The sequence below is a fragment of the Micromesistius poutassou genome (genome assembly GCF_964030765.1).
Source record: "Micromesistius poutassou genome assembly, chromosome: 21".
Lineage (NCBI taxonomy): Eukaryota > Metazoa > Chordata > Actinopteri > Gadiformes > Gadidae > Micromesistius > Micromesistius poutassou.
The window spans coordinates 1,466,648-1,491,254 of record NC_140291.1 but is presented as its reverse complement, the minus strand read 5'-3'; the positions used below and the strand labels follow the sequence as shown (position 1 = coordinate 1,491,254).

Below are 24,607 nucleotides of genomic sequence, written 5' to 3'. Positions count from 1 at the left end.
CACACACACATCCCATGACAAATGTGTTGTCCTGCTCAAGACGGAGGCCCGAAAAATTGACGCTTAACAGAAGTGAAATAAAGTCCCATCTCCCAACGTACACAATTACTGTCCGGCAACGCTGAATAAAACATGACTGCATGCGACAGGTTTTGCAGTGGGAATACATTGAGAATCCTCCTATCACTTCTTTAGCAATCTATTGTAGAAAAAGAGTATATTGTAGTCCATGGGGTGGAAATGCAAAATGTAAAATTCTGACATTGCATGTAGATAGATATGAGTTTGCTGGGAATAAAACATCAGAGCAGAGATAGACAGATTGCACCTAATTGATCCCTAAGGTGAAATTTGGGCAGCAAAGCCAGTGGTGAAAATATACAGGGTATGCTATTGGAGTAAAAGTAGACGAATAACAATACATAGGTATAGATATATCCATCTATCTCTATCTAAATCTCTATCGATCTACATCTATATATCAATATATTTATATATTGATATATAGATATATATGTTGTTTAAATAAATTCTTAAGTTACTTAACTTAACTTTCTGTGTGGTCTCCCCTTTTTGTCTGAGCTACGAGCTCAAACAAAGCTACACACACACACACATATATAATGATATATATATCTATAACTATATCTATATCGATAGATATAGATATGATCTCCTAAAGAGGTCAGAACTTCAGGTAAAAACACAAGCGTAAATGTAGCATGCAAAACAACATCAGCTGCTTAGTGTCCACTAGTGAGCTAAAGATTACCCCCCCCCCCCCCCCTTCCCCCAAAAAAAAAAATCGTCCCGTTCCACTGGAGCCTCTCCCAGCTCTTCTGCCTCAAGGGCGCCTGTGAGCTGGCGGAGAGGAGCTAGCGCTGGCCCTCTTATCCGCACTACGCCGGCGGCTATCGCAGCTCACAGTGCTGCGCCTGTAGGGCCTGCCAAGTCCTGCAGACAGGGCTATATTTAGATCTCTCACCGCCGTCCGTTGGGAAGCCTCCTGAAATAGTTTAAAAAAGGTGGCCCCTAGAGGTAGGCCAATAAGGTAAACCGTTGGGGCTGTGGGAGGAGGGGGGGGGGGGGGGGGTGGGGAGCGGTGCAGTGGGGGTTAGGCGGTCCATGGTAGGAAGGGGGTGGGAGAGGGGGGGGGGGGGCCGAGGCAGTGCAGACAGTAGTCATACTGTCCGGTTGCTGTGGCCTGGCAGGCGGACATGCGCCGCATTATGCGCTCGAGTTTTCACTGCGGCTTTTATGTTCCTCCTCCGGGGTCTGAGCGAGCCAACACAGCCTCATCCAACACAGCCTCATCCAACAACACAGCCTCATCCAACAACACAGCCTCATCCAACACAGCCTCATCCAACAACACAGCCTCATCCAACAACACAGCCTCATCCAACACAGCCCCATCCAACACAGCCCCATCCAACACAGCCTCATCCAACAACACAGCCTCATCCAACAACACAGCCTCATCCAACACAGCCCCATCCAACAACACAGCCTCATCCAACAACACAGCCTCATCCAACACAGCCTCATCCAACAACACAGCTTCATCCAACAACACAGCCTCATCCAACAACACAGCCTCATCCAACAACACAGCCTCATCCAACAACACAGCCTCATCCAACACAGCCTCATCCAACACAGCCTCATCCAACACAGCCTCATCCAACACAGCCTCATCCAACAACACAGCCTCATCCAACACAGCCTCATCCAACAACACAGCTTCATCCAACAACACAGCCTCATCCAACAACACAGCCTCATCCAACAACACAGCCTCATCCAACAACACAGCCTCATCCAACAACACAGCTTCATCCAACAACACAGCCTCATCCAACAACACAGCCTCAACTCACCGAAGATACATGGTGGCGCTGGAGGTTTACTGAAACCATGCAAGCGCAAGCACACACACACACACACACACACACACACACACTTTTTGTATGTGTTTTTTACCCAATTTCAAATTGCAAATTACATCCCCAAAGGAAAGTCTATTGTCAATATTGGAATCTTAACTAATAAGATAAAGCTTTCAGTCCGTTCATCTCACTTCAATCATTTTTATTGAAGCAACATCAAATCAGTCTACAAAGTCGAGCTAAATTGAATGTAAAACGTGGTTAGACTACTGTAGTACTGTACTAAAGTACAACAACTATACTGTTAAACATGAAGTCTTGAGTTGAAATAAACAAAGTGTGCTACTGTTTGCTGCACGCCTACGGACTAAAAGGGTTCATAGACACTTGGACTTTGGAGGAATGTCTGCATTCTTGCTCAGAAAGAGGAGCTGATCAACACACTGAGGTCAGAGTGCTCCTTTGTGCTGTGACGATGTTTGTCACATAAACACACACAGTTCACACACACACACACACACACACACACACACACACACACACACACACACACACAGTTCAGCACCAGACAGACAGACAGACAGACAGACACACACACACACACACACACACACAGATCTTCTATACCTGCCGTCTTCCACCACACACTTAAAACCCTGTGTACCCTGGCTCAGTGGCGCAGCCGTCGTCACCGCCACATACTGAGCATACCGGGGTGTTCAAAACGCCGTTGATTACATGTTGTGGCCTGAAGGGAGATGATCCATGCAGCGAATCACAGCGAGCGCTCTGTTGTGCCAACACGAACATTCTGGAGCTCCACAATCGCACGTTTCATCGCAGGGGGAAAATTCTGAGGACGGCCACAAAGCCGGGATAATGAGGACGCGTTGAACCGGTAAACCGCTGGCGGGGTAGACAATTACAGCCTCTTCCTTTGGTACACCTCCTACACGGCGTGTGTGTGTATATATACACACACAGTGTGTGTGTGTGTGTGTGTGTATATATATACACACACACACATTACTGTTTGAAAGTTTGGGGTCACCTAGACAATTTCATGTTTTCCATGAAAACTCGCACTTTTATACACTTTTATTTTAACAGTTTTAGGCTGTGCTAACATAATTGCTCAAGGGGTTTCTATTCATCAATTTGGCCTTTTAACGCGATTAGCTAATCAATGTACCATTAGAACTCAGTATGGGCCTCTGTACACCTGTGTAGATATTCCATTAAAAATCAGCCATTTCCAGCCAGAATAGCCGGTCATTTACCACATTAACAATGTCTAGACTGTATTCCTGACTCATTCAATGTTATCTTTATTGAAAAATACAGTGCTTTTCTTTATAAAAAAAGAAGGACATTTCTGACTGACCCCAAACTTTTGAACGCTAGTGTATGCGGTATATACTGTATATATATGTATATATGTATGCTGTATGCTGTATATATATATGTATGCTGTATATACTGTATATATATGTATGCTGTATGCTGTATATACTGTATATATGTATACTGTATATATATATGTATATGTATGCTGTATATACTGTATATATATGTATGCTGTATATATATATATATGTATGCTGTATGCTGTATATACTGTATATATATATGTATGCTGTATATACTGTATATATATGTATGCTGTATGCTGTATATACTGTATATATATATATATATATATATATATGTATGCTGTATGCTGTATATACTGTATATATATATATGTATGCTGTATGCTGTATATACTGTATACTGTACTGCGACCGACGGCAGTTCAACTGAAAGCTGCTGTGAAGATGAAAAACAGAATGAGCTGAGACTCTAGCCGACCACACCAGGCTGTCCCGGGCCGTGTTTGGGTGATGCCCGTCTCTCTGCTGCCGGTGTTAGGCGATGCCAGCCGCGTTTAGGGGGCTGGTGAAAATAGGAAAAAAAAGAATAGCACAATGTAATCGATCCATCCCAGTTCTGCCAGCTGGTCGTCTCCTGACCTCCCCGTCCGCTCCACTGAGCTCCGCCTAAACTATGGAACAAACAAACGCCTTCAGCTTGTCTGAGCTTGGCCGCCCCCCCCCCCCCCCCCGCGGCGTTGTCTCGGCCGGCCCGAGTTCACCGGGCGCTGCACAACACCTGGTCAATGTGTCCCTTTTAACGGTAGCGTTTGATACGTCAGATGGAACAATCCGAGAGCAAAGCAGGGTCTCCCCCATGTGGTCTCCCCCCCCCCCACCACCACCCCCCCCCCCCGCGTGGTCTCCTTGTGTCAACACCCAGAGGGAATTCCATGACATGCGCGTGCATTCCTCTAGTCTATTTTTGTCCTATTGCTAAACACGGCCCAGCTGGTTGGGGGGTCCTTGTATGGCCCTAGTGAGCAGAACTAAACCAAAGGGAAGCGACAGCAGGCTCTCCATGGCTCCACAGCCCCCACGAGATGTGTGTGTGTGTGTGTGTGTGTGTGTGTTATAGCATCCCTGCTTACCAGGTGTGTGTGTGTGTGTGTGTGTTCGTGTTCCCAGTATAGCAGCCCTGTTAACAAGGTGTGTCTGTCTGTCTATCTGTTGTCCCCAGTATAGCAGCCCTGTTAACCAGCTGTGTCTGTCTGTCTGTCTGTCTGTCTGTCTGTCTGTCGTCCCCAGTATAGCAGCCCTGTTAACCAGCTGTGTCTGTCTGTCTGTCTGTCTGTCTGTCTGTTGTCCCCAGTATAGCAGCCCTGTTAACCAGCTGTGTCTGTCTGTCTGTCTGTCTGTCTGTTGTCCCCAGTATAGCAGCCCTGTTAACCAGGTGTGTCTGTCTGTCTGTCTGTCGTCACCAGCCACCTGACGTCTGTCCTGATGCACACTAGCCACTAGCTGCTAGCCGGTTTGCTACTCATGATGTTCACAACCTTCTGATTGACATATCCTGCTTCCTCCACGTTCTGCCCAGAAACCGCCTGTCTCCATGCAGCAGCGGCAGGACGCTGGTTGTGTCCCCACACAACCAGTGGGGGGGGCGGCTTTAGGGGGGGGGGGGGGGGGGGGGCGCATGATGACAGAGCACGTGAGGACGAGCGTGTGAGCTCTTTGGTCAACGTAGGTGGGTGCATACGCATGTGTGTGTGTGTGTGTGTGTGTATGTGTTTGCATGCGTATGCTTTTGCGCAGGCATGTGTTTTGGTATCGTGCATGTGTGTGTGTGTGTGTGCAGGTTTTCATTTGTGCATGTGTGTCCGTATGTGTGTGTGTGTGTGTGCACGTGCATGTGCATGTGCTTGGTTTTCACGTTTTTGTTCATTTTATTTGTCGGGGGCCATTTACAAAAACATGAATCTCGCACAAGGAGAAAGATTGCACTGTACCAGATTTAGCAGCTACTTCATTTGTATCCGGAGACCCTGGGCGGGCACACAAACACTCACGCAATCAATACAAAACTTGTTAAAAAACAATACGAAAAATCTGCCATAGATCCAGAATATGTAACAACAGGAAAATATGATCCAATCCTACTTATTCCCAACAATATGCAATATTTGTAATAATTCCCAACATCCCCCGACCCCAACTATCACAGACAGTGAAATTATCTAAAAAACATGTCATACATTTATAGGACGGAGTAAAGAGACCAAGGCCAAAAAATACAGAGACTGTGTCTGTGTCAAATGAATGTTGACAAGATTGATTCAATACATTTCTTTTACAGGAATAGACAGGAAAATCAATACATGTTTCCAAGCTATCAGAGAGCTTGTTCCATTCTTGAATAGCCTTGAAAGTGTGTGTGTGTGTGTGTGTGTGTGTGTCTGTGCGCGTGTCTCTGTGCGGTCGTGCGTGCGTGAGCTACTCCCCAGCAGACAGAACAGTGCATATGAAACACACCGGCATCTGTAGCCCAGCGGCGGACGACCACGGCTGAAAACGACCCCTTAGTCACTGAGTCCATGTTTGGACTGTGGGATGGTTGGAAGCCGTCCACGGGGCTCATTACAAGGTCTCCACTTTGTCATCCTCTAAATAATGAATCAGATTGTGGCTGTGGGTGTGCCGACAGCTCCTCAACCAGTGGCGGACTGGGATCAAAAAACAGCCCTGGCATTTGCACCCACCCAGTGGCGAACCCGTTTGGCTGCGGGCGGACAGGATTGTTGATGGGGGGGGGGGGGGGGGGGGGCAGTGTTTGGTTGCGGGCAGACAGGATTGTTGACGGGGGGGGGGGGGGCTGGCTGACGGAGCGAGGGTTGCGCGTTAGCAGTGCAAGACCGTCGATGCGTGAGTAATTACACTTCCAGACGCTGCTATTGTGAAGAGATTTTTTATAAAAACCGTAGAAAATGATTGACGCTTGAAAGTGTGGCGAGATGTTATGGGACGGCCGTTTGTCATGAAGGGGGGCCGCACGGCAGCCTGTGACAATCACGCTGCTCTCTCTCTGACTGGCTGGCTCAAACGAGAGCCGGCGGCCCCTCTGGCATTTGCCCGAATGGCCAGAGGGGCCCCAACGTCACCGTCCTCAACCATGGCCTAGCACGCTGCACAAGGCCAGGTTGGTTCCCCTATTCCTCCCAGTCCCCCTTCTCTACGCTGGATACCGCAAGGTTTGAGATGTCCTTGAGCGTTGCTAACGCTGAAGACTGACGCAGCCTTTTTTCTTTAATATTCGTTTTCATGGTAATGAGAAGAAAATAAAAGGAGCGTATTTGTGCCTGGAATTTCTGGAGATTACCGTAGAATCTCCTCAGGCTCCCTGCTGTACTTCTTAATATAATCATATTTATACAGAGTTAAGGAAAACCGGGGGACATATCAAACGGCAGTCGAACTTGTGAGGAATAACTTTCGTGGAAGACTGACTGTAACGGTTGCATAAAAAAGTTTCGGAAACCAACTTCTTGGCCACATCTTGTTGGAGCGCGTCACACTCGGCGTGAGTCATACTAACTGATTGGCAAAACCTAACGTCATCTTTAACGTCTGCCTTCCTTTCAGGTCATTCCAGTTTTTCCACGCCAAAGCAACCCCCTTGAAAAGCTAATTGGTACTGAATTCTAATCAAAATGTTTTAACAAATGTTTTAAATTAAACTCTTTTTCCTTCAGAGTTTACCACACATGTGAAATACAGGACTGGGACTTTCTGTGTGGTTGTTTTTGTGAGTCTCTTGGGCGCCAGCTCTAAAGGGGACGTAAAAACCCCAAATTCACTGCAAATCGATTACGTTGTTAAGCAGGGGCCTTTCCTTTACCGTCCGAGGAGTCTGCTCGCCTCAGGAGACCAGCCTGGTGTTTATCTTTAATAATAAATATCACTCTGGCCTTGGCTGGCTAGCCATTGATTTCTGAATACGTCCGGGGCCCTAAATTGTTTAAAAGACTCCAGCCAATCAGAGTGCTCTCCTGCTCTTGTTGAATCCGGTTCGTAGGAAAGCAAAAAACAATCCAATATGAGAAGAGCCTTCCGTTGTGATCGCTAGACTTTCCACGAAACCACCATTGTTTTCATAAATCCTAACCGCTCCTGACGAGCTGGCTGTCGTCTGGCACGGTCGACTCCGCCTGCGGTGTGTGAATGTGTGCACGAATGCAATATTGTAAAGCGACAGAGTTGCCACTGGTTAGTGAAGCACTCTATAAATGCAGTCTATTTACCATCTACCATTTAACTGGATCCTGTCCAGACTGGTTCTGCAGAGGGAAACAGAACGCTAACCCATGACGTCTCCCGGGGGCCGGGGTTCGGCTTTCTGCGGTCCAAACACTTTTCCACAGTGCTCCTATTTCCCCATTGGCTGAGTGCCCACGCTTGAGCGAGTATGACGTGCTCCCCGACGTCCGCCATCGCCACCTCTCACCTGCTCCGGCGAAGACCGATGAGTCAGGTTTTTTTTTTAAGCCTCCCATTGCACTTTTCTGCAGTCATCAGTCAGTCCCCTTGTTACCATGGAGGGGTTAACTTGGCGGTTAATGCGTCACTCAGGCCCGCATGGCTGAGAGTCTAGCACCTGGGAGTAGCTAGGGGTGTCGGCGTGTACGTCTGGAGTGAACGACACGTTGCCGTCAGACTGCTGCAGAATCCACAAACAGCCGCCGACCAGCCCCTGCAGTCCGGGTCCGCTGAGCTGAAGGCAGCGTTGCAAACAGTGTCAACGTTTCAATAAAGCACTCACTGCATGGATTTGATAACCGGAACCGATTAAGATGATATGATTCTGTGTTTGATTTAATTCAAAGTAGGTGTCGATTTGAGGGTTACATTCGAGTGGAGAAAAACGGATTTGGATTCAGTGCCAGTAAGAAATGTGGATTAATGCGGCTGGTTTATCCGGGGTTTAGCTTCTCTGGCGGTTAATGAATGAGCTGCTAACTGAAGCAGGAGGAGCTTCGTACGAGGGTTATGAAAAGTCTGCATCATTAACTCCGTTTCCACAAAAAAAGTTGGACCATTAATGATGTTATTCTGAATCCCAATGTGGAGTGTGTGTGTGGGTGATAGCTGGTTCAAGCAGCCTCACCTGGCGTGAGTCAGACTGATACATCCACCTAGCTGAAGTGTGGCAGCCACCTAGGTGGCATCCAATTAAGGACACAAATTGCCCGACCAATGACGTAAACCCCACAGCTTTCTTGCAATCTTTTCCCAACACACGCATGGAGCTCCATTCAGTCCGTGCCATTAAACAGTGTCCTCACATTCCAGGAGATAGTTTAAGGGAGTCGGCTCTCCTTGGTTCTAAAAGGATTTGTGCGGAGTAATGAAGGAAAGTAAGAATAAAAACAGTTTGCCTGAAGAGGTTTCGATTGGGCGCGTCACTTTTAACAAAGTTTGTAATGGTATTCAACAAAGAATGTACGAGAAACCAAGTGCAGACACGGGGGATTATCCTCAATTAAAGTTGCAGCAAGATCATGCATATTCATTAGACGAGGGGTGTAGCACACTGAGAGTCTGGATCAGAATCCTTTTTCTTTATCGGTCCTCAGCAGCTAATTACCGGCGGCTTTCACGGGAGACAATGTTTGATCAGGAGCCTCGATCACCTCGACCAAATGGGACTTTCCACAAATGTTCCAATCTTCTTCGTTAGATAACGGTTTGATAAGTAAACATAATAGTAGATGTAGCCATTTTAACATAAACAACTCGAACGGAAAAGACTATCCTTAACTGACGTGTTTTAGATATCGTCCACAGGTATCGTGCGTGTGTGTGTCCGTGCGTGCGTGCGCGTGCATACAAGTATACGCAACATACATCCAAAAAAGTCTCTCCAAAAACATAATTCATTTTACCTTACATATTTTACATACTACAGCCTTTTTCATTGTTTTTGTGTAACATCTTATCACACCATAAAATCCGACCCCAGAGATCGCAGTCTTGTACGACCGACCGTATATACCCGTGTATGGTGGGACGACCAAACTAAAGCGAACCTGAACCACTACCTGTCGCAAACCATCACCGTCAACACCAGCACTGCAAAAACAGCCCCATGCAAACAGCATCAGAGTGACCTTTCATCAGGGAATGCACAGGAAACTGGCGTGGATGTTCCCGGGCATTCTGCGCCGGACGGCTCAACAGCTTGGCACGAGTGTTGACCAGAGTCCAGTTTCCAGAGGCTACCTCATGTTTACACCATTATAAAAGAACATGATGTCCACCTTGGTTGTGAAGCACGTGACCAGGCACATTGGTGGGGCCTGGTGTCCAGGCCGTTTCCATATGGGCTTTGCGTGTGGGACATGGAAGTGGAAGAAGTGATGCTGAAGTTATATGAACTATTTCCAATGATTCTCAGCAGAGTTCTCTGCCTCGGTAAAGCATCTGCTCAAAGTCAACATCTTGTTAGGCCTTGTTTGTTTGTTGGATATTTGCTGAGCCACAGAGTGTATTTTAATGGGTTATTTTGATTTTTGAACGTCTGTTGTCAGTCAATCAACTGTAGGACTAAATTAACATTGGAGATATGTTTGGGGTTTGCCCTTGTTGGATCAAATACTTTGTAACGCTAAGATAGTAGATTACATTTACGCTCAGGGCCTTTGGCAGGCGCTTCCAAAGCGACTGACAACCATTCATACACACATTGACACACCGACAGCAGAGTCAACCACGCAGGGCAGCCAGCTCGTTGGGAGCAGTTAGGTTGAGGCGTCTCGCTCAGGGACACCTCGAAACTCAGCTAGGAGGAGCCAGGGATAAAACTAGCAACCTCTACCTCCTGAGCTAAGCCGACCCCAGTAGATCTGACCTGAGGGGCCGTAGACTTCGGGGAATCTGGGATTCAATTAGAACATTTACATACCCACGGGAAACACGATTGTAACCCGGGTTATTGCTATAACTGGGTTTCCCCCCCCCCAAAAGGGAAGCATGAGTCCGAGACCAAGGCAAGCCGAATCATTACCATATACGTCCAAATGGTTTGATGTTCGATGTTGTCCTATCTGTAGTATGAAGACTGCCTTGCCAGTCTTCCGAGGGATTAAATCCTCCACGCAGTCGTCCATAATCGACATGCATGACTGCACTACCTGGTGCGATGCAAAGATATGTGCGACGCGTCTTCTTGTGCTTCCACATCAGACTCTGCGACGATGCTCGATTCTTTATTCATCAAACGTTACCAGTCGCCTCTGTAATTCTTAGACAAATGTGATTTTCCATTTGCCCCGCTAGGCAGCTGCTAAATATCGGTGGCTAATTTAAATTATGCTCCCGCTCGATGGCTCTGTAAACAAAGATGTTTCTCAGAAAAATACGTTTTCCCCCCTCTGCTGTTGGCAGCATATCAAAATATGCATCTCAGGCCCAGCGGCGTGTCGGCAGCGATGCAGCGACGGCACTGCCAGCCTCTGGTGACGGAATAGCAGGAGAGAACCGAGATGCAAGGATAGGACAGATCTAAGGACAGCAGCCTCATTCTCCCATGATGAATCAGTTAATCTGCCGAGCGCGGCTGTAACTGCACCATGAGACGTGGAAGCTCGTTTTAAAGCAGCAGTTTGCGATGCGGTAACACCCCCGTGGTGAAGCTACCGATTGCTGAGTACCAAATACTGGGGCAGCATGTGGCTGAGGAGGGAGAGCGGATTGTGCTGGGAACCGGAAGGTTGCTGGTTCGATCCCCCGGTTCCTCCTAGATGAGTGTTGAGGTGTCCCTGAGCGAGATGACGGTTAGAAAAGCGCTTTGTAAATGCAAGTCAATTTACCATTTATTTACCATTTGTTAACTTGGACTTGCATGGGAAACCTGGAGGAGGTGGTGGTGGTGGTGGTAAGTTTCAGATGGCTTCTGGTGCATTGTGGGAACCTTTTCCGAAGATGTGCCCCATAACTCATACCACCGCCCCGTGGAAGCAACAGGGAACAGCCATTAGCTTGCAGTCAAGGACCTACTCGGGGACTTTATAGAGGCCATAACCTCATGAAATTACGTTAGGCCTAAGAGTACATTTTGGCTGTCAAAGCCGCACAACCTTTTCATTTAGTCTTATCTGTCCTGCCCGCCTCAGTGAAAGATTTAGGGCCCCTGAAACTAATTGGCTGAAAAGATCCTTCCAGCTGCAAACTAAGACAGGAGAATGACCAGGGTAGTCCTTTTGACCCTTAACTGGGGTTTACATTTACATTTAGGGGATTTTGCTGACGCTTTTATCCAAAGTGACTTACAATCTTTAATACCACGTCAACCACGCAGGCAGCGACAGCCAGCTCATCGGGAGCAGTCAGGGTGAGGGTGTCTCGCTCAGGGACACCTTGACACTCAGGACGCTCAGGAGGAGCCGGGGGATCAAACCAGCAACCTTCCGGTTCCCAGTCAACCCGCTCTACCCCCTGAGCTACTGTCGCCCCCCCTGGGAGTTGAGAGCAAGGCAAAAAAAATTCTAGTCCTACAGAAATGGACTACTAGAGGAGAGAGAACAAGAGGGCGGCGGGGAACGGCGTGGGAGTGGAAGTGGGAAGGAGGATTGAAGGCTTAAGTAGCTCCGGGTGCCCGCAGGGGGGCCAGTGACCCCAGCGTTGAGGTCAGCCAGCAGACTTGCACGGCCGTGCTGTGGGAGCCACAGCTCCTTACTCCTCCATCAGTCTGAAAGGGCACACCACAACCAGAACACTTCTCAGAAGCAGAAGCAGCGCTTGAAGTACTGGTTTGTGCGAGTGCGTAGTACATTGTGTTCGCCTTTGTGCGTTTCTTTGTGTTCTCAGCGTACACACACACACACGTACACACGATTACTAACAAACAAACAAACTCATATGGACACAAACACACATATATAATACGTGTGTGTGTGTGTGTGTGTGTGTGTGTGTGTGTGTGTGTGTTTTACTGGCTAGGTAAGGGGAAAGGATCCTTAAGAGTAGATCCAAGAGGGGTAGGCGAGCTGAATGCGGAATCCAGCGTTAGGAACCAAGATGGCCGCGATAGGAACCGACGGCTAATTGCTCCGCCTCGAATGCTCTTGAGAGTGACGCGCACCGCGGGGGGGGGGTCATACAGAGCATGATGGCGGGGGCTGAGCTCAGCTCTTTTTAACCACCCCTCGTCTCGCGGGACACACGTGTGTCTGTCTGCCCGTCACAGAGAGTGTACGGTCATTATCTCAGAACTTCAGATGACGAGCCGACGAGCAGGATCAAACGCACGCACTCTTGACCCATTTTTGGTTATTCCTTGACTTTTTTTATTTTTTTTATTTCTTAAAAGCATCTCTGAGCATCTCTTTTCTTTCTTTTCAGCATATTTCATAATTGGGAGGGGGTGGGGGGCGCTGGGTGTTTTCGCTTCCCTTTTAATAGTGAATGCTCGCATGCTTTTCTAGCTTCTTTTCTTACATTCGCCGTCTCAGCCGCCCACGTCCCACTCTCCCCGCTCTCCCCCCGTTTCTATGTTCCCGTTTCCCGAGAATGAGTGATTGTGTGCCAATGAGTGATTGTGTGTGATCGCGTGGGCGCTGGCGTGCATGCGGGGGATATGAAGTCACCCACTTGACACACAGCAGGTGTCCGGGATGACACCTAGAGTCCGCCTCCTCCACCCCCCCAAACCCCCCCACTCCGCGAGTGTCAGGGACTGACAGATTGCACCCTTGGAAAACTGGCGGTATGGTACGGTGGGCTGGAACCCTTCCTGGCTTCAGCCCCTGGATGCCCCTCATCTTTTAAGAGGTGTTCTGTGAGTGTTCAGGGTGCGCTGTCAGAGTGACACGTTTCCACAGAGCCAATCGGAGTACTGGAGGCGGGACTTGAATGACGGAACCCGTGGGACCACAAACACACCCATTAGAGAGCCCTCCAACGCTCTGGGGAGTGGAAGCTGTACTATTCAAGCTGTTCTGAAAAAGCAAAAAAAAACATCAACTCTCAGCTCAACGACAGAGCCACACCACTTCACCACGGAATCACGACCCATTCAGTCTTTGGTTTAGGTGGAAGCCACCGCGAGGTTTCCAACCTCTGAAAACTGTCAGCTGGATAGTATAGCAAGCGATAGAAATTCAAGATGACCCTCGTGCTCCGTTTCCATTCACCGGGCCCGTAGGGCCTGGGACTTGACAGGCTTTTGCTCGAGGACCTCAACCCCCGTTGGTGAACCCTGGCCCAATCTGTCAGGCGGCAGCAGCACCCCCAGTTCACTCCCACAATGGACGAATATTTTGAGGCAGGCTTAGGAATATTCAAACAGCCCCTCCGCTGTACGTGCACAGCTGAATTATGCATGTCTCTCGCATAGGAAAGCACAATCTTTGACAGGTCTTTAGGAACACCCTCACGTATTTGGTTATTTGATCAGCAAATGGATTGCACAGAAGATGCTTTAGGCTGATAACATTATCAGGTTTTTTTTAACCTGGACCCCATTTTTTTTTCCCCAGGATTTTCGAGCGAGAACCCTGCAGCTGTAATCTGTAAAAACGGGCTGCAATGTAATATTTTGGGGGCGAAACAACCTTTCCCTGTTCAATAACTAAAAGCTATCCCTCTTTTGGAGACCGTTGGTATAAAATAAAAATGAGTCTTTCGGGATACAACTGCACACCGTCGCAACGCAAATGACATTGTCTTGCAGTGCCTGCTCCTATCGAGATGAATGATGAATACAGATAGTGATAATTACAGGTCTGTGAAGGTAGTTCCGCACTATGGATGCAGTAAGAGGACTGTGTGTTGAGAAATGTAAATAGACTATTGACTCCGCCATGTCCAACAACATGTACAGTTACCCATGGTGACTATGAACAATATATACCTATTTGTGATCGGTTAAACTGATAATTCACTGACTGGAGCCGGGAAAAATCTATCTTGGTGAGATTAAAATGAAGGTCGAGTTGCTGCAGAGTGAAGAGTGGAAATGCGAGTGAGAGTTGAAGAGAGGAGTGTCAGAGTTTGCCGTGTTCGCCAACACAAACTGTAGCTTGATCAAGGGCGTAACTTTGGGTCTACCACTGGGGGGGTTAAACTTGCAGCATATTTATTTATTTATTTAATCATTTTCTTGTGTAAAAGGTAATATGCCAATTTGCCGTTCCTGTATTAGAAATACATTGCGATACTTTTACTGATTTGGGCTACTTTTTGACTGTTTATGCCATAATGACACAGTAGTTCAATTCAGTGTTTAAGCACTAGCCAGCAGTGGCAGCTTCCACTTAATTGATTTTCTGTGTGTGTGTTCACTGTCTTATGAAAAAAAACGCAAGAACTTAAAGATTAATCAATTGCACCACAGATAATCACCCCCAAAACGTGTGACTTTATTGGAAGAAACAGCAACTTAAGTTACAATTCAGTGACATTGGTTCTACACAGTAGATCCCTGGCAACCTCTGGCTTTACCTCATAGACACTGTCAAACGAACATCTAGCCAGCCAACTCCAGTCAACAAATCATCAGCTAACTTAACAGATAACTTAACAATAGGGGTATTTACCTCCTTTTCATCAGGATTTTTGGTCTTTTTGGCTGGTGTCGACCAACAATGAAAAAGCTGTTGTCTGGCTGCCTTTCAGTGTCCTTTTCATCTCCACATTCAATTAGCATGAACCTGTCAGCTTTCTCCAACTATTCATCCCAGTGACTGTGCGAAATAGTTTGGTTTCGGTAGAGAAAGCGGGTTGGGTAATATCAAGTGTGGGGGGGGGCTGGAAAATTAAATTAATAAAGAAAACAAACTATTTAATATTTTTGTTAATCTGAATTATGTGTAATGATATTGGGGGGGGTTATATTAGCTGGATCTGATTCTTGGGGGGGTCATGACCCCCCTAACCCCCCCGCAAATTACGCCCCTGAGCTTGATGTTCGTTCCTGCTAAAACGTAACTGAGGCTGCAACGTTTTAGTCGCATTAGACCCACAATTATCTTAAAAAAGGGTCCAGGTGGAAAAATCCTGAAGTGCTCCTTTCATCATTTCTCTTTTCCTTTGTTGTTGAGACTGAATACACCTCCAGGTTTAACTCGTTATCGGCCCCGGACTGACGTAACCATTATGCTTTTGCTTTGCAGAACACAAAAGGAAAAATTACTAAATGAATAGGTGAGCTGTAGAAAGTGTCTGTGTTGTGTTAGACACAACACAACACAGACACTTTCTCACTGCCATGAGAAATTGGATGTAAACAGGCAAACGCGTGTGTCACACGGTGAAACCGTGAGAGTTGGCAGCTCTGATAACAGACGGATAACAAATGACACAACACGACAGACGCACAACACATCACATAGACAACAGGCACACCTTACTTGAGCATGTATTTGTAGGCCTAAACGTTTGTCTTCAAGAACATTGTTAATGTTACTGGTTCTGCTCGCCCCAGCCTCACAGTTTAAATGGTCTAGAACCGCCACTGGTCAGCTGTCAGTCAATCAGTGAGCCCAAATCCCCTTACTACACGTCTGTCATTCATTCATTGATTCATTCATTGAGAACCATGATGGCTTGTGTCGGCATTATGTCTGGAGAACCACTCAATTAGATCACATAGAGGACAGATCCAGCACACAGTCCAAGTGGGTGAGCAATTCTTTCCACTCAACGGTTCACAACAGAGTGGGCCCTTAGAAATCTACCTGGGCTGTTTTTGAGCTTTAGTGCAGTTTTCCATTCTAGGTCGCAGTCATCTGCATGTTTCCGGTCGCTGTATGAATAACATGTTTCCATGCCTTAAAGCAACAGAACACATTAACTAAATAACCACTCACTAATAATCCCACTCAGTGATGATGGTTGGTTGCATTCCAACCTGCGTACTACAGTGTGAGCCGTTTTCAGGCGTACCATCAGTATGTGAGCCAAAAGTACCAATACACCACCACACCCACCCACCAAGCCCCCCCGCCCCCCCAAGAAGGACGTGGCATCAGGCCGCCAGGATATCATAAACGGCCCTGATGAAATGTGGTTCTGCTTGGCCACAATACTCACACATTTGTAGGTACAGCAGCCAACGGTGGCCTCTCTCATTTCATTCAGGGCTCAATGTGAGCTTCAATTAAACATGCCCCCGGTAAAATACAGCATCCAAGGTAGTGAGCCTATTAAACCGATTACCTCCACTTGATCCATGACTAGAAGCAGGCTAAGCCCTAGTTCCGTGTGATCAGCTCCAGTAAAGACGCACTGGCTCCGAATCTCTCCCTGCCTGTCCCCACTACCACAATGTGCTATTTATTTCGGCTTTTCTCCAAGAAGGTGGGAGTTGCAGAATTAAGAAAGAACTAGGGATTTGGAAGTAATTGTGTAAAGCTCTTTGAGAGCACGCCGAGAACAGTAAAGAGGAGCAGGCGGAGGAGGGCGAGTGTGTGGAGACGGCACATCAAAACCAGATCCGCTATCAAAAGGGAATCGGATGATAACCAGAGGCAACCCCCCCCCCCCGTGGGACTCACCTTCAAGTCCTGAGCGCGATATTTCAAGCGAGCAGCGCGAATGCGTTTCAACTCCCCGGCACACAGGAAATCAAGTCGGGGGGGGAACCACTGAGCGCAGTGAGCTGCAGGATTCACAGACTGCCGGCGTCTCCGTAGGGTGTGTGAGGGGTTTGTGCTGAAGCCTCAACCAGAACTCAGACTCACAGTGAGAGGTTCCCTGAACAGTCGGGATGTACGGTTGCTGTACAGCTGATGTCAGGTGTCGAGGTACGGCTTCACTCGATCTCAGGATGGGCTGACCGTGGAAAAATTTGTGCTCATGACGGGCTTCAAAAGGGGCCTGGGAAATCCATAACACCCTTTAGACGGGATCAGTCTGGGAATTCCCCGAGCCTCTGTTGCTACTTCAGTGCTTTTATTGGTTGAAGCCGAGTCGGTTAATTTGCGCTGCGTCACCATGTTGAAGTCAAGTCAACAGCATTGCTCTCACCGGACAAAAATGACAGAACATGCATTGATTAAGGCCTATTGAATTTCGAAGAAAGGTGAAGCTGTATTTGTAGTACAGCCTACTGTCTGTAGTGACATACTGTGAACATGAATGAATTTGCATTACAAAACATTTTTTATGAACTTAATTCATATTAATATAAATCTTGCTTTAATCTTGTGGTGGTTTTATGCAGTGAGCCACCGTGGAGCATGTCAAAAGTACTAAAGACGCCACACCGAAACCCAAAAGCATGCATTGCACAAGTAGTCCAACAAATGAACAAGACATTATTTCCTCATTCAGGGATAACATAAATCACTGCTTAAATAGCCTACTGTAGGTTTGGGGGAACAAACTTGTATGAGTGCTTTTACAGAAATCGCCTATTACCTCAATTGATCCACGTTGAGATGATCGTTAAGGTAAAAAAGGGAGGAAAACAACAAGGAGGTAAACTGCCTGGAATACAATTGTTTTTGATGTAATCGTTTAAAATAGTTTGTTGCCATTATCTCAAAACCAATGGGCATGAGTTGCCATGGTAACTGAACTCTGAAACCGAAAAAACGTTTTGAATCCTGCCCGGGCCCCATCTCTTTTACGTAACAACCTGGTGTGAGTCACGTTTGGATGTCTATCGGGAGAAACGGGTTATCCAAATGAACGCGTTTGCGTTGTTAAAACAAGTGGTTGCGACCCCGTACCGTGCCAAATTAATGTAGTTACAGCCCAGGCCTACCCACTAATACTTGGTTGAAGTATTAGCCTCTCAACGTATCATCGTGATTCCTCCTGAATCGCCTACAAGAGCTGCCTCGTGGAGGAATGGGATTCCAAGTCCTCTTAATGGGTTTCCAGAAAGGACAATGAAGTAAAATCATCCGCTAATCTAATTCCCGTCAGGGAGCTGTGAAGCAGGACAAGGACAATTAGGTCAGTGTAACTTATTTAAAGAACTTCTGAGGACCATTTCATTGAGGAGCCTGGTCTATATAGCAGCCAACTCCATATTCATATCACGAGAAAGAATCCCAGCTTTATTTAAAAATAGCTTTGCATGTGCACTTGTTGGTGTTCACACTTTCAAGTGAATAAATGCTTGATGCGTACAACAGCTCGAGAGAATTATACATGTTTTGTATGTGTCTGCAAAGCACTTATGTTATGAATATGCATTTTGTGTGTGCATGTGCGTTTCTCTATGTGTACTTTGGTATTCCTATGAGAGGACAGGTGTGGCCGCTGCATGCTAATGGCTGAGTTTAATCTGTATACATTATTCTACTTTAAGGAAGCCACGCCAGCTGAAAAAGGAAGCCGAGAGCCAGAATGTAGTTCAGATTGCCATCTTACCACCCGTCAGCCAGGCCAACAGAGAAGCAATCAGCACACTATTGTCTATACTGAATTGAATCATTATCAGTGTAGATTGTTGCTTTTAAAAAAAGGTGCTGTGCAGGTCAGGCCCTTAACCCACCAGGGCATCTCCCCCGTGATGGGCTCAGGAAATCCACAGACAAGATGGCAGAGAAACACCGCTCGGGAATATACTTTTTTTTTTTGGGGGTGGTCCAGTTTCAAATTCTTGATCTCGTCCTCTCTCGTCTGCCGTCTCTCTCTCTCTAACCTTCGGATCTTGACGTCTTCCCGTCTACTGATTCAAATGGAGGGGTCGAAGACAGAGTGAGCCCATGCGACAGCGAGCCGTATCGTTGTGACACAACTTATGGGCAGTGGTGTACTTAGCCCTTTGGGGGCTCCAGGCAAAGGTGACCGGAATTGTTGACGGGGGGGGGGGGGGGGGGGGGTTGATGCCGTAGCGGAGTTGCGGGGGGACAGGATTGTTGACCGTCAATGCGTGAGTAATTGGACATCCCGCCGCTGCTATTATGACAGGATTTTTATAAAAACAATATAGATATGGGGAACAAATATAAGGATGGTATTTTGGGGGGCCTCTATGGGGCCTTCTATGGGGCATGGGGCTCCAGGCAAGTGCCTGGTTTGCCTAACAGTATGGTCCGCCCCTGCTTATGGGCAGTGTCAGCTTCCAGAGCGACACGGTGCTGAAGCGCGCGTGTCGCTTGTTTCAAATCAACAATGTTGTATTCATGTCATTCTGACAGGGCTCGTCGTGCCCGCTTCAGGCCATAGAGTCACCTTGGGGCACTTGAATGTTACATGAGTCAGAGAGGATCCTCACCTCCGTAGGGAAACGTCCACCAGGGTAGCACTGACACTGGGGGTATTTTTAGCTCTGCCGTGGAAATCCCTTCCCACGGCTTCCTCTGCATTATCAATTGACGCGACGGAAGTCCATATCAAAGTATACTTTTCCCCCCCACTGCCTCTTTGTAACCGTTACATATTACAGTGTGGAGATGTTAGGCCGGGATGTTTTAGGTCTAACTAGTTTCATCAGTCTCTTAATATAATACAATCCATCAAATCATGGATTACCATAACATAACAAATCATAGGCTTGCATAATTAAAGGAAAAAGCACACCCTCTATACTTCATATTACGAACGTGCTGTACCTGATTCGATTTCAATTTTCTCGAAAATGGTGTTCTGGCCTTCTACTCACATCTATGCATCTTGATGCGCTGTGTTTAGAAATGCCAACAGACAGCTCAGTGCAGTGGAATGGATGATGAAACACGGTTATCTTAATAGTCCACTGCCGGGCCTTTTGTTCTGTGTGATGTGGAGATATAGAGGGTGCAGAACGGCTGGTGTGAGGTTCCATCAGGCGTCCGTTGACACCACAGTACAGGTAGTTACAGTGTGCCGTCTTACCAACAATTATGTTTGTGAGGAGGACACAACGGTCTGTTTGAATTACACATCGTTAGTCGTGTAGCATCTCATCCTAGCTATCTCTGTTGTGTACGGGGAATGGGTTAACCAAACGATTGTTAGTGCTCGGCACTTGGTTCTATGAACATCCTTACTGTGCCGACAGCGATATATTGTTGTTACTCCTTCTTCTGACAAATGTACTTATTGTAAGTCGCTTTGGATAAATGCCCTAAATGTAAATGCGAACAGCATCACAGCACATTGCAAACTATTCACAGGGGGGGAAAAGGGAAACGCTCAGATTCATGACAAGAAAAGTCATGGAGATGGTATTCGGGTTATCAGACCATTTTCCATATTCTTTGTCATTTTTTTTGGGGGGGCGGGGTGGGTGGGGGGCGGGTTCAAACCAGATTTTGCAAAGGCTATTATTTTCAATCTGATAACCATAAGTAGCTTCTGTCCTCTGCCTTGGTGGTGCCAAGCCCTTTGGAGCCATTTAAACTTCTGTTTGTTTCAGTGGATTACAGGGAGCGGCTAGGCCTTCATGCTAGCGCTAACCTAACGGCTGGTTGCTCAGAGGCGGGTGCGGTGCACTGGTGGAGAGGGCAAACCGGGATGTTTGGATGTTCAGCGAGTCTTACGATGACACTCACTGAGCGTCGTCAAATAATCTGGGCGTGTTATCCCAAAACGGCAACTTGAGTTATGAATTATGTCCAAGTCAATATGTGAGTGTCGGTGTGTGTAATGCATTTATTGATAAGATAGAATTTTTTACAACACAGAGGAAGACTAGAATCATTGCTCACTCTCTAAAGTAGGAGTAGAGAGACGGCTAAGGAGTTCCACTGAACTCCTGGTCTCCTAACCCTGGAAGAAGCAATCCCTCGTTCTGCGTTCCTCCTCAAGGCTTCCTCCTTAATAATTTGTTTTCCTTTGGCCTTTAGAGAACTCAGTGTTAGGGGTTGTCGTATAATGTGGCCTGTAGGCACTTTGAGACTGAAACTGGGAGGAAAGGCTGTACAATATGCAACCCAGTCTACCAGAATGAAAGCTATTTTAGAGTAAAGCCTGCCCCCATTCTCTTCCCACAAAACACCAAGAGAGCATCAAACACGCAACAAGCAGTTCAAACCCATACGTCGATGTAGGCGTTTAAGAAAAGATTCAGGAACGTTGAGATTCAACGTAGCAAGAAAAGAGAAACAACACAAAGCCTGGTATATTACCCAGGCTAGCTAAAATAGCTATGTTTCCTTCTGCCAACTGGGTAGCAATACGGTATATAGGATACCAGGCATTGTATGGTTTCTCTTTTCTTGCTTTTTGCATTTGTGTGGCTACAGTCAGCAATCCAAAATGTCAGGAGACATCAAAGACTTGCACTACAAATGCAAATAAAATGTCCTTGCGTGACAAATGTCAAACGAGCCAGACTTGCATATGGTGCTGTTGCTGCATATTAGAAAGAATAATGTTGAACTACAGAACTTATTTGTGTTAGAAGTGGCGAATCTGAAATAAAGCATGATAAAGTTCTACAGAATATATCTCTGAAGTTAGTATTATTCAGAAAATAGTAATGCTATATTCTCAAGCATATAGAGAAACGTAAACCCATAAGCCCTTTGCTGATGAAACAGAGCTGCGTCACATGTGGGCGATCCTCTGTGTGAGTTATTGGACACATTCTCTCGCCACTCTGCGGCCTAGCCAAGATTAAGTAAACATTTGTGGAGATGTTATCAGTGCACAGTAGACATATTGGGCTGGTGGGCGGCCTGTCAATCTGAAGGTATAGACCGGGACTGGAAAAGATGCAGTTTCACCATAAAGACAACCATAAAGACAAATTACAATCACTTCATCATCAGGATGAAATATATATAAATCATTGCAGATAAATGGCTTGCCCTTGGCCTATTGTGTTGTCCAAGTTTATTTTCTATACGGTGCACACAAATAAGGTAACTGCGAGGCGCATTTCTATTAGAGGCATAAATAATAGGCAAGTAGCAGGATTATAGGTCTATTAATCGAGGCTCGGTCGATGAAATAATTACATTTAACCTCAAATTTATTCTAGACAGCAGGCCCACGGATCTGTGACAAATGCTGCGTTGTTATTTCAATTATTCTGGTCTGCCAGTGAACAGCTGTCCAGTTACCCCCAGATAGCAACCCCTCCCCCGGTGGTGACCCCCCTGCAACCTTTTATACCAGAGAGAGAGAGAGAGAGAGAGAGAGAGAGAGAGAGAGAGAGAGAGAGAGAGAGAGAGAGAGAGAGAGAGAGAGAGAGAGAGAGACTCACAGACAGAGGCGGTGATTCAAACGCTGGCTCTGAGGAGGGGGGCTGAGCAGAACGAGCTGTCACACACAACTACCGGAGACGCGAGGCGCATCACAGGGGCTAAATGTCCGCACATGGCGCCCACAGTCCCGCGGAACGGACCCCGGCAGGGCCGCTGATTATCCATCCTGGGTGTCCGGTAGACAACATGGACTTATCCGATGTAGGCCTACCGGCGATTAAAGTTTGATACGTGGGGCTGTGTCGAGCTGCCGCCCGCAACACAAAACTCATGGTAGGTGGTTGTTTTTCTACATATTATTTTGGATGAGGCGTAAGAAATTAATAAAGTTGTTAATAATAGTTTAGATTAAAAAATATATGAATGAATATATTTTGTCGATCGAAAACAGTCGGCACTAGACCCGTCGGTTCCCTCACACGTGTGCATCCCTCGGTGGAATCTGTTCAGTTTACGCACGCAATGTCTGGATGTCGCCGGGTAACGCTTGAGCCATCCCGGCAGAACTTGCACCCGCGACCCTCCACCGGGAGACCCGGGGAGGGGACGTGGGGACGTGGAGCCCCGGGAGGGGACACGGAGCCCAGCGGAGTTGAGGCTCCAGCGGCTGGGATCCACCGCTTATCAGGCTGCTCTGCTTATTCTCCTCCGACTCAACTTAGAGCTCTGTTCTAATCCGAGTTAAAGTCGAGCTGAATGAGTTCTATTTGGGTTGTTTCTTGGTCTCTGTCAACACAATCATGTCAAGACAATATTAGAATAGGATTTCATTCATCATTACGGAGGAAACGCTTTCAGTTCTAACGAGTCTTATTCTGCAGAAACCCAGAGACACATTTCTTCTTTGCGTCTTTGCGTTTTGTCAAATGGCCAATCGGGCATGAATGTTGGCATTGTGAAAGTCCGAGAGAGTCAAAACAAAAGGATTTGTTCACACAAAAGCTGACCAATGGGACCCAGGCATGGTTCTCCGGTGAGCGGCGTGGTCCTCACGCCTAGCTCTCTCTTTGTCCGGAGCGGCGGAGGAGATTCTCCTGGAACGCTCCTGTCACCGGGCGGTGAACGTCTCCGGGTCTCCGTTTGGTGGTTTAACTAATGCGTGTGCGAGGGCTCATTGGTCTTTTGCAAAGTGCACCTTTAGACACACACACACACACACACACACACACACACACACACACACACACACACATACACACGCGCACGCGCGCGCGCGCACACACACACACACACACACACACACACACACACACACACACACACACACACACGCTCACAAAGACACACACACACACACACACACACACAAATTATGTCACGTTACTAATTACCCCAATTTATACAATTATGTTTGTCACTTAATTCATGGTCAATGGCTTCGTGTTTTGTTCCAGATTGATTTGTCAGGCGGTTTCACCATTGGTTAAGAGAGTTTCTTATTAAAAACGAACAGAGACAATGGGGAATTCGGCCTAATGAATACCTATAATGGATGTGTCCTGTGTGTGTTCGTAAGATAGCCTGTAGTGTGTGTGGGGGGGGGGAGATATTCCCCGGAAATAATTACCATATACAGAAATGAGGGTGATTTTAAATGATGGATGTTTGCGAGTTCCAGGAAGTGCATAGTACTTTTAATTCTAGTGGAGGGTTTTAATGTGAGGGAATTCTCTGACAGAGGGAACTGACAATGGGGAAAAGGGACCGAATCCATCTCCATAAAACACAGGGATACACACATCTCTGTATGGAGATGTCATGTCTCTGCCCTGGCTGGGGAGGGGGGGGGGGGGGGGGCGATTTGGGTGTGTGTGTGTGTGGGGGGGGGGGGGTGAGGGTGGGGACGTGGGCGCATGATGATACAGCCGGAGATACCGCTCGTCTGTGCACTGTGCAATTAGCCTGGCGAGCAGGACACCTGATTAGCAGGATTTAAATGTCACAGTTGAGTGTATTACCGTTATTTTCTTGTAACTGTCTTTATTTTTTTTGTAATCCCACCTCAAAGCTGCCCAAGCAGCACCAAGCACCCTGATAAATTACATTGTCAGAGATGAAGTAAAACTATGTATTTTCTATCTGCACTTAAAACGTGGCGTTGTGTGTTTTTAGAGTTTTACTAAAGTGCACATTTTTAAAGCCTCTGCAAAATAAGTACATCGAAATATAATTATTAGTTTGGTTGGTCTGGTTGAGGCTAACCACCTCTTTTTTATATATA

General features: G+C 46.9%; 1 protein-coding gene across 1 annotated transcript in view; it reads left to right on the top strand.

Moving 5' to 3' along the window:
* The first annotated feature begins 22,491 nt into the window (after nucleotides 1–22,491).
* The window catches only part of chst15b (carbohydrate (N-acetylgalactosamine 4-sulfate 6-O) sulfotransferase 15b), a 32,620-nt gene continuing 30,504 nt past the window's right edge, over nucleotides 22,492–24,607 (top strand). Inside the window, exon 1 of the mRNA XM_084485295.1 lies at nucleotides 22,492–22,659. The gene's annotated coding sequence lies outside the window, so the exon portion shown is untranslated. The remainder of the gene's footprint in view (nucleotides 22,660–24,607) is intronic.